The following is an 8,609-nucleotide window of genomic DNA, read 5'->3' as shown; positions in this document are numbered from 1 at the left end:
GCAATGTTTTGTGCCCACCAAATTTCTACCCAGTAGGAAAAAAAAAATCCATTTATAACTTGGACCACCCCAGACTTGGAAACATCTTCCTCATTGCAGTGTGGCAAAGTGAGTAGGGCATACACCCTCTCCCCCTTAAGAGCATGCCAAGGACACAGGAGGCTGGGTACGGGGTGGGGGGGACCTTTTCTGGGCCGTTACTAAGCAAGTCAGGTAAGAGCATTTTACAGAAGGCACTGGAAAGAAGCAAAGTCTCCTTGGCGATGTCATGGTAATGTCTGTATTTTCAAGCAAACCCAAGAACAGGGATTAAACTGAGTTCTTCAAATGGTAATATGATCCCCATACAAGGAAATGGCATGAGGCTTAATAGGTAGTATTTTCAAAATATCAGTAATATGCCAGACCCTCTTCTAAGTGTTTTAAAGGCATTAGTTGTCTTAATCCCCCAAATGCTTAGAGTTCAGTGCCTCTTATACAGATGATAAAACTGAGGCGCAGCTGGGATGTCAAGGTTGCCAGTCTGCACAGAAATGGGTTAGGAAAACCTTGGTGACACAGGAAGAAGAGAAACCTACCAGGGAACACAAGGCTTCTTTTAGTTGGGAATATTGGGAAGAACTGGATGTTTCTATCTTAGCCCCACTATGTTTCGCTTAATGGAACAATAATAATACCATATATCATTTTAATTAAATATGTTACACACACAAGAAGTTCTCATTCTCAGAGACTCCGTTGTCTTCATAGATCCTAAAACAATGAGTCTTTCTGAGTATCGTGGATAGCTGCCCCTCGCAGTGCGTGCAGGGCTGGGTGGTGTGCTTACTGACCGGTGTTAAAACCCCAGCACCACTACTCATGAGCTATGTGACCCGAGTAAATTGCCTAATAAGTTTAACAGCTCCCACTTCACAGGGCGGCTGGGAGATTTAAATGAGATCTTGTGTCTAACATAGTTAGCACAGTGCCTAACACATAGTAAATGCTTAATAAATAGTGACTAAAATAGCTGTTTCTAGAGTCCCCCAACAAGGTAAGCCTCCTCCTTCCACAAGGCCCGGTTTCATTGGGGTGTGACACTCTATAAACATGCTCCCCAGGGCACAGAGACCCAACAAATAGAAAGAGATTTAAAGTAATGAATGTGTTCATTATCTCACCGATTTTATGGGCCAGTCCAACAGGATCTGCCCTAATCACAGGAACGAAGTGATAAAAGCGATGCTGCCAAGCTCAGATTTTTGCTGGGGCAATTCTTCCCCATAAGATGCCTCCACTAACCACCCCCTCCTTTTACCCCGTTTGCTTTTTCCACCGCTGTGCATGAAACCAGAGCCCTGTGTATTTTCATTCCTAGTGTCTCATGTGCTGGCTTTTTTTTTTTTTTTTTTTTTCATTTACTAAAAAGTAGTGAGCTTAAGAAAAGTTCAATTAAAATGAAACATAAATATTTTCTTTCTTACGGTGTCATTAAAAACTCTCTCCCCACTCCCCAAAGTTACTTGGCACCCACCCAAAGAAAATGTTTTCCCCTTCTGGCCCCTACTATTTAAAGCATAGAGGAAACAGGTCTGGTAGCTCTGTCTCGACAGGATCCTCACACGGGGAGAGGAGCAGAGGTTTCAAAGGCCTGGAAAACAGAGCACAAAGCAGAAAACCAAGCAAAGGGGAAAAGGGTGGTGAGTGAAAGCTAAATGAGGGAGAGAAAAAAAAATTTTACTTCATAAGACAAGCCTAGAATGGACAGTTTCTGGAAGGTGGGGTCTTATCTTGGGTTTCTGCATTAAAGGTGTAAAGCTCACAGTTAGCTGGGGGCCTCCTCCAGAGGAGAATCCGATCCAACGTTATGCCTGGTTATTTATCACCATTTCCGATATTATTCAATACAGCTGATACTTCAGGTTTTCTTATCAGGTGATAGATCATCTTCATGAGCGGCAGTGGCACTAATATTTATTGAGCACTTACTATATGCTATGAAGTGAACAGGGATTATTTTCTTTAGTCTTTTAAAAAAAGCCTTATGAACTAGGTGCAATTATAATCCTGATTATAAATATAAGAAACCCTATATTTGGCCAGGCGCGGTGGCTCACGCCTGTAATCCTGGCACTCTGGGAGGCTGAGGCGGGAGGATTGCTTGAGCTCAGGAGTTGGAGACCAGCCTGAGCAAGAGCGAGATCCCGTCTCTACTAAAAATAGAAAGAAATTAGCCAAACCACTAAATATAGAAAAAATTAGCCGGGCATGGTGGCGCATGCCTGTAGTCCCAGCTACAAGGGAGGCTGAGGCAGGAGGATTGCCTGAGCCCAGGAGTTTGAGGTTGCTGTGAGCTAGGCTGGTGCCACGGCACTCTACCCGGGGCAACAGAGTGAGACTCTGTCCCCCCTTCCCCCCCCCCAAAAAAAAGGAAACCCTATGTTTAGCGAGGTTATGACAAGTAAATGATTGAGCCTATATTGAAATCCCACCAGCCAGACTCCAGAGCTTGTGCCTACTGTCATATTTTATAGTACATGCCAAGCTTAGACACCTTTTCAAAATACTGTAACTCCTCTCTCTTCCCATCCTCCTCCTCCTTTTTCCCTTCTGCCTTCCTCTCATTACATGGATCCTGCCCAGACAGGTTCTATTTTGTAAGTGGTGGATCATCCAATTCTATTTCCTATCACAGAGCTAATATATTCCTACCAGGCACTTTCCCAACAGCTGCTAATCCAGTGAAATCAGGCTCAGTCGCCACAGGAAATTCAAATAGAGGGAACTGCTCCATCTAGAGTTCCACTTTGCAAATAAGTTATTTGTTATTTCCATTTACTACTCTTCCTCTCTTCCTCCCTTCCCAAGGAGACTTTGCCTTGTCTAAACATTAGACTTTCTATTTTCTATTCCAGGTTAGGCCAAAAATAAAGCTATCTCTGGTGGCGTGCTCAACAAGTGGCTTCCTGTCGATATTTGGAGGGCAGAACATTCCTTTTTCATCTTCTCTTTTCTAAACAAACATGCCTCTATTTCGATCTTTTTTTCCTAGGGAAATGCTCTTCCCTGTTTCTTCCCATAACCTGAGCTCTCTCTTCTTCTCTCTTTGTTTTAGCCATTTAGCAGCTTTAGTTTCTGTTCCGCTCACTTTAAAACAATATAGTAAAAATTTAGGTGAGGATGGGCTATTGTTTTACGGTGTGCTTTTTAAAACCTCCTCATTCTTATTTTAGCAGTGTCAGTTTGCTACTCATAATTCCTTCATTCATCCTTCGTTCCTTCCATCCTTCCTTCCAAATGTGTTTGTTTAGTGCCTAATAGGTACCAGGCACTGTGCTAGGCTCTGGGATGCAATGGTAAGCAGAAATAGAGTCCCTGCCTCCATGGAGCTTATAGTCTAACGGGGAAGCTGGGCAGAAAGAAGCCCAACCATCACATGAGATTGTGTGAGTATTCTGTGACACAGTTTGATTGATGACGACAAAGGAGTTTAAAACATGGGGACTTGGCCTAAGTAGGGAGCAGAGGGTCTTTCTCAAGCGCCTCTCAGGAACTGGTATGGGGGTAAGAGCTGAAGGGTGAGGAGGCAGTGAGTTGGCAATGCGGGAGGGGAAGAATGTTCCAGGTAGGGCAATGAGGGCGGTGAGAGCAGAGAGTGCAGAGGGAGGAACGAGATGCAACAGGAAGAGGGGAAGGATGGTGGCATAGTGGTTATGCAGAGCTCTTGGGGGCCAGTTCAGTGAGTCAAAGTCTTTGGAGCCATGGGGAGCCTGGGAGAGGCTGTTGCAGTATCTACAGGAGAGATGACGACAGCCTGGACTGTGCTGTTGGAGCCAAAGTGGAGTGGTTGTGTGTGTGTGTGTGCGTGTGTGTGTGCGTGTGTATGTGAATGACATTCAGCAAATAAAACTCATACCACTCAGAGATGGATGAGGTTGGAGATGGGGCAGGATGGGCCAGGTGCCACAGATGACTTCATGAATTCCAGTGAGATGGAACGTTTTTTCCTTTTGTTCCCCTCCAGGGCCAGGGGGATGGGTCTGTGAGTTGACATGTGGGGTCTTTCCAGAGCTGAAATGGTTAGTGTTGCCCAAAACATTTGAGCAACTCTTCTTAGGTGTGCCAATGAGCCAAGACCGAAGGACGTTGACCTTCAGTTCTTGCCTTTGTTTCGTTCTGGCTACAGAAATCATTTTCGGTTGCTGTCTGATTCGAGTAAACAACAGTCCCTGTCCCTTTATCCTTCTGATGGCTTGATAGCTGGTTCCACTTCTGTATTTTCACTTGGACACAATTCTCACTGACAGTAGAAAGTTCAGCACCAAGACCTGCAGCTGTGAAAATACTTGCTCCTCTCTAGGACTATGAGTACTCCCGGGAATCATGTCACAGTGGCAACCACTTGCTGGTCCTGAAGTGACCCTGTTATTTTGGGAGGTAGTAAAGGAAATGATATTTTGAAACCCCAAGTGGCACTGTCTTTGGGCACTGAAAGGTGTGTAAGTGATAAAACACTCACTGTGCTTAAGGACTAGGGGAACAAACAGGTGCTAGATGGTTCCTGAACTTTCTGTGTCTGCAAAATAGAGCTGAACTTGGGGAAATAAGGACCAAAGTGTTCTCTTCAGTTGAAGAATTAGACAACAGAAGTGATCAGTTTAGAAAAGCCACCTCCCTTCTTCTGTACCTGCTTTAGGATTTTTATTACAAACAAAACACAATGCTCAGGTAGATTTAAGAACATAGGAAAAAGACTGCTGGAACTTCTATGAGCTGAGCCCATGTTTTATTCATCTTCGTATCCCAAGCGCATCCACAGTGCCTGTCCTGTAGTAGGTACTCAACAGATGCTGGTCGGATAAAGGATTCATCTGTGTTCTCATGGGGTATTTTATGATATGGCGAGTTAAGCATTTTTGCCCCACCTGGTGGAGATAAATACTTCTTGTGCTCCTTATACATTTTGAACATTCTTTAGCTACAAGAATGCTTTAAAATAAAAGAAGAAGGGATTCATTTTGAGTATGATTTTACATATACAGATAGATATACTTGCTGACTAGGTGCTGATAGAGTGCTCTCCCTAGAAGATGCTTTTGGCACCTAGATTGCACTAGAATGAGGTTATTAATGTGAGAGGAAGGGGAAGTAAGGTAAAACTCACAACTAAATTCCTAGACAGGATTGCTATTTTAAAAATAAATTTTAAGTGCTTCTTGTGTACCCAGCATAGGCATTGGGGGATTTACTGGTGATTTTGTAATTTGTAATTACCCAGAACATGGTACAATGGTCACCTGTTCTTTGAACAGTTGGTCTGTTCTCTTGATTGGTGTTCTGGCCTTCCCCACTCTCAGTTCTCCAGTCGGGGCCCCATTCCTTCTGGTCTGTCCTGTTGGAACAGTCTCTTTACGTTGCAGCCTCAACTCCCCCCAGGTTGCTGGGTTACTGTCTGTCAGTGGTTCTCAAATTGTGGTTCCCCAGACCAGTGGCGTTAGCATCACCTGGGAACTTACCAGAAATGCAAATTCTTGAGCCCCGCCCTGAACCTAGTGAAGAAGGAACTTCGTTGGTTGGGGCCCAGCAATTTTGTTTTGATAAGCAAATGATTTTGATGTGCTTTCGAATTTGAGAACCGCCGTGGTATGGAAAGCTCAGTTATAAGCATATTGCCTCTTTGCTCAACTGAACTCACCTTTCTTGCCTTCCTTGCCAACGACATTCTAAGCGTGTATTTTTACATCCTTCTAGGCAATGCCTTCTACAACAGAGCGCCAGATTATGTTCCTCTGTCCATGAAGGTGTATTCCCTCACTACAGTCCTAGTGGATTACTACTTGCTCTTTCCTCTCTTCTCTCTTCTTGTGGAAACCATACTCATTCTTTAGAGCTCATTAAAAGATTAATATTTATCTAAGTCTTTTGTTTTATAAAAACATGTGGATTTAAAACCGACTGGTGTTGAATCGTCTATGAAGAAACACAACAGGCCCTACCCCACCTCTCAAACCCCACTCTTTCCTAGCCCCTAGTTCCATTCCCCAGGGAAAACCATTTTAACTTTTTCTATTTTAGTCTTTTCTTGCAATTACTATTATTTATATAACTAATCTGCAAATGTTTCTATTTAAAAATAATTAAAATTTTATCCACTGACTTTTATGTTCATCTACCAACTTTTTGCCATGGTAGATAAAATTTGAATAGGTAAAATTTTAGGCAGATAACATTCAGTAGACAGCCTACCTCTCCTCTTCACTCTTCCCAGTATACCCTGGGTTAAATCTTGATCTTGTGCCAAGTTCATTCTTTTCATGGAAAGTTTTCAGATTTTGCTCTCTTCCCTGCTGTTACAGTGCTTTGCATCTCTATTTTTTTTAATTTTAGCGAATTATGGGGGTACAAGTGTTAAGGTTACTTATATTGCCCATGCTCCCCTGCCCCCTCAAGTAAGAGCTTCAAGCATGTCCATCCCCCAAACGTTGCACATCTTACTCGTTGTAGTTGTATATACCCCTCCCACCTGCCTGACACCCGATAAATGTTAATCCTATATGTCCACTTAGGTGTTGATCCGTTAATACCAATTTGCTGGTGAGTACATGTGGTGCTGGTTTTTACATTCTTGAGATACTTCACTTTAACGCATGCCACGCCTCACCGTGTATTACAGCAGCATTCATAGGTTGCATTTCGAAGCCCAGCTAGGCAGCCAAGGAAGTCTAACCTGTGTTTTACTTTCTCTGCATCCTTTCAGGGCCAACCACTGGGCCTAAGACATAGTACAGTCATGTGTCTCTTAGCAGTGGGAACACATTCTGAGAATTGTATGATTAGGGGAGTTCATCGTTGTGAGAACATCATAGAGTGTACTTACAGAAACCTACGTATAGTGTACTACACACCTAGGCTATATGGTATAGCCTATTGCTCCCAGGCTACAAACCTGTACAGCATGCAACTGAAAGCCATTGCAACACAATGGTAAGTATTTGTGCATCTAAATGTATCTAAACATAGAAAAGGTACAGTAAAAAGATGGCATAAAAGATAAATAAGGGTACACCTGTATAGGGCACTTACCATGAATGGGAGTTGCTGGACTGGAAGTTGCTCTGGGTGAGTCAGCAAGTGAGTGGCTATGAAGGCCTAGGACATCACTGTACACTGCTGCAGACTTTATAAACACTGTACACTTAGGCTACACTAAATTTATAAAAATTTTTTTTTCTATAATAATAAATTAACCTTGGCTTCTTGTAACTTTTTTATTCTATAAACTTTTAAATTTCTTTAACCTTTTGACTCTTTTGTAATAATGCTTAAACACATTGCACGGCTGTACAAAAACATTTTCTTTCTTTATATCCTCATTCTATTCTTTTTAATTCTTTTTTAATTTTTAAATTTTCTTTTTTTTAAAGAAAACATGACACAAACGTACACTTTAGCGTAGGCCCACACAGCGTCAGATTCATCAATATCACCATCTTCCACCTCCACATGTCCCACTGGACGGTCTTAACGCACTTGCAGCTGTCATCTGCTTTGATAACAATGCCTTCTTCTGTATGGCCTCCTGGAGGACCTGCCGGAGGCTATTTCATATTTAATGTTGTTTTTTTTTAAATAAGTAGAAGGAATACACTCCAAAATGATGATACAAAGCATAGTATTGCAAATACATAAGCCAGTACCATAGTTGTCTATTATCATTATCAGGTGTTATGTGCTGTACATAATTGTACGTGCTAAACTGTTATACACCTGGCCGTGCAGTAGGTTTGTCTACACCAGCATCACCACCAATGTGTGAGTAATGTGTTGTGCTATCACATCATTACAACAGCTATTTTCCCACTCTACTATAACCTTACAAGACCACTGTCCTATATGTGGTCTATTGTCCATTGAGACATCATTTTGCGGTGTGTGACTGTGCACACTGAGTGAATACGGACAATTTAATGGTACAGTGAAATATTTGCCCAACCTTGAACCTTGGTGCTGTGACATCAGTGCTAGGAATTAGTAGGAATGTGTCTTCCCTTTCCTATGTGGTTTTCTAACATTATTGTGGAGAATAGTATACCTGGAGTCTGGAGACTTGAGCCAAACCTGTCTTCCTGATGATCTCTTCTAGGACCTTGAGGAAGGTGCATAGCAGGTTTGCTTCCATTTGTTTCATCAAAAAAATGGCAACAATAATATCTACGGACAGAACTGTGGTGAGGAACAAATGTAACGTGTTTTATAAATATAAAGTATTATGTTAATTCCTTATATTTAAAACAAAGAGGCAGCCCATTTTTTTGTTCCACATAGGGCTAGAAAGAACATTAACAGGCCGGGCGCGGTGGCTCATGCCTGTAATCCTAGCACTCTGGGAGGCTGAAGTGGGCGGATTGCTCGAGGTCAAGAGTTTGAAACCAGCCTGAGCAAGAGCGAGACCTCAGTCTCTACTATAAATAGAAAGAAATTCACTGGCCAACTAATATATATATATATATATAAAAATTAGCTGGGCATGGTGGCACATGCCTGTAGTCCCAGCTACTCGAGAGGCTGAGGCAGTAGGATTGCTTGAGCCCAGGAGTTTGAGGTTGCTGTGAGCTAGGCTGACGCCA

Source organism: Microcebus murinus, chromosome 12 (genome assembly GCF_040939455.1).
Source record: "Microcebus murinus isolate Inina chromosome 12, M.murinus_Inina_mat1.0, whole genome shotgun sequence".
Classification (NCBI taxonomy): Eukaryota; Metazoa; Chordata; class Mammalia; order Primates; family Cheirogaleidae; genus Microcebus; species Microcebus murinus.
Note: the sequence above shows the minus strand (reverse complement) of the source record.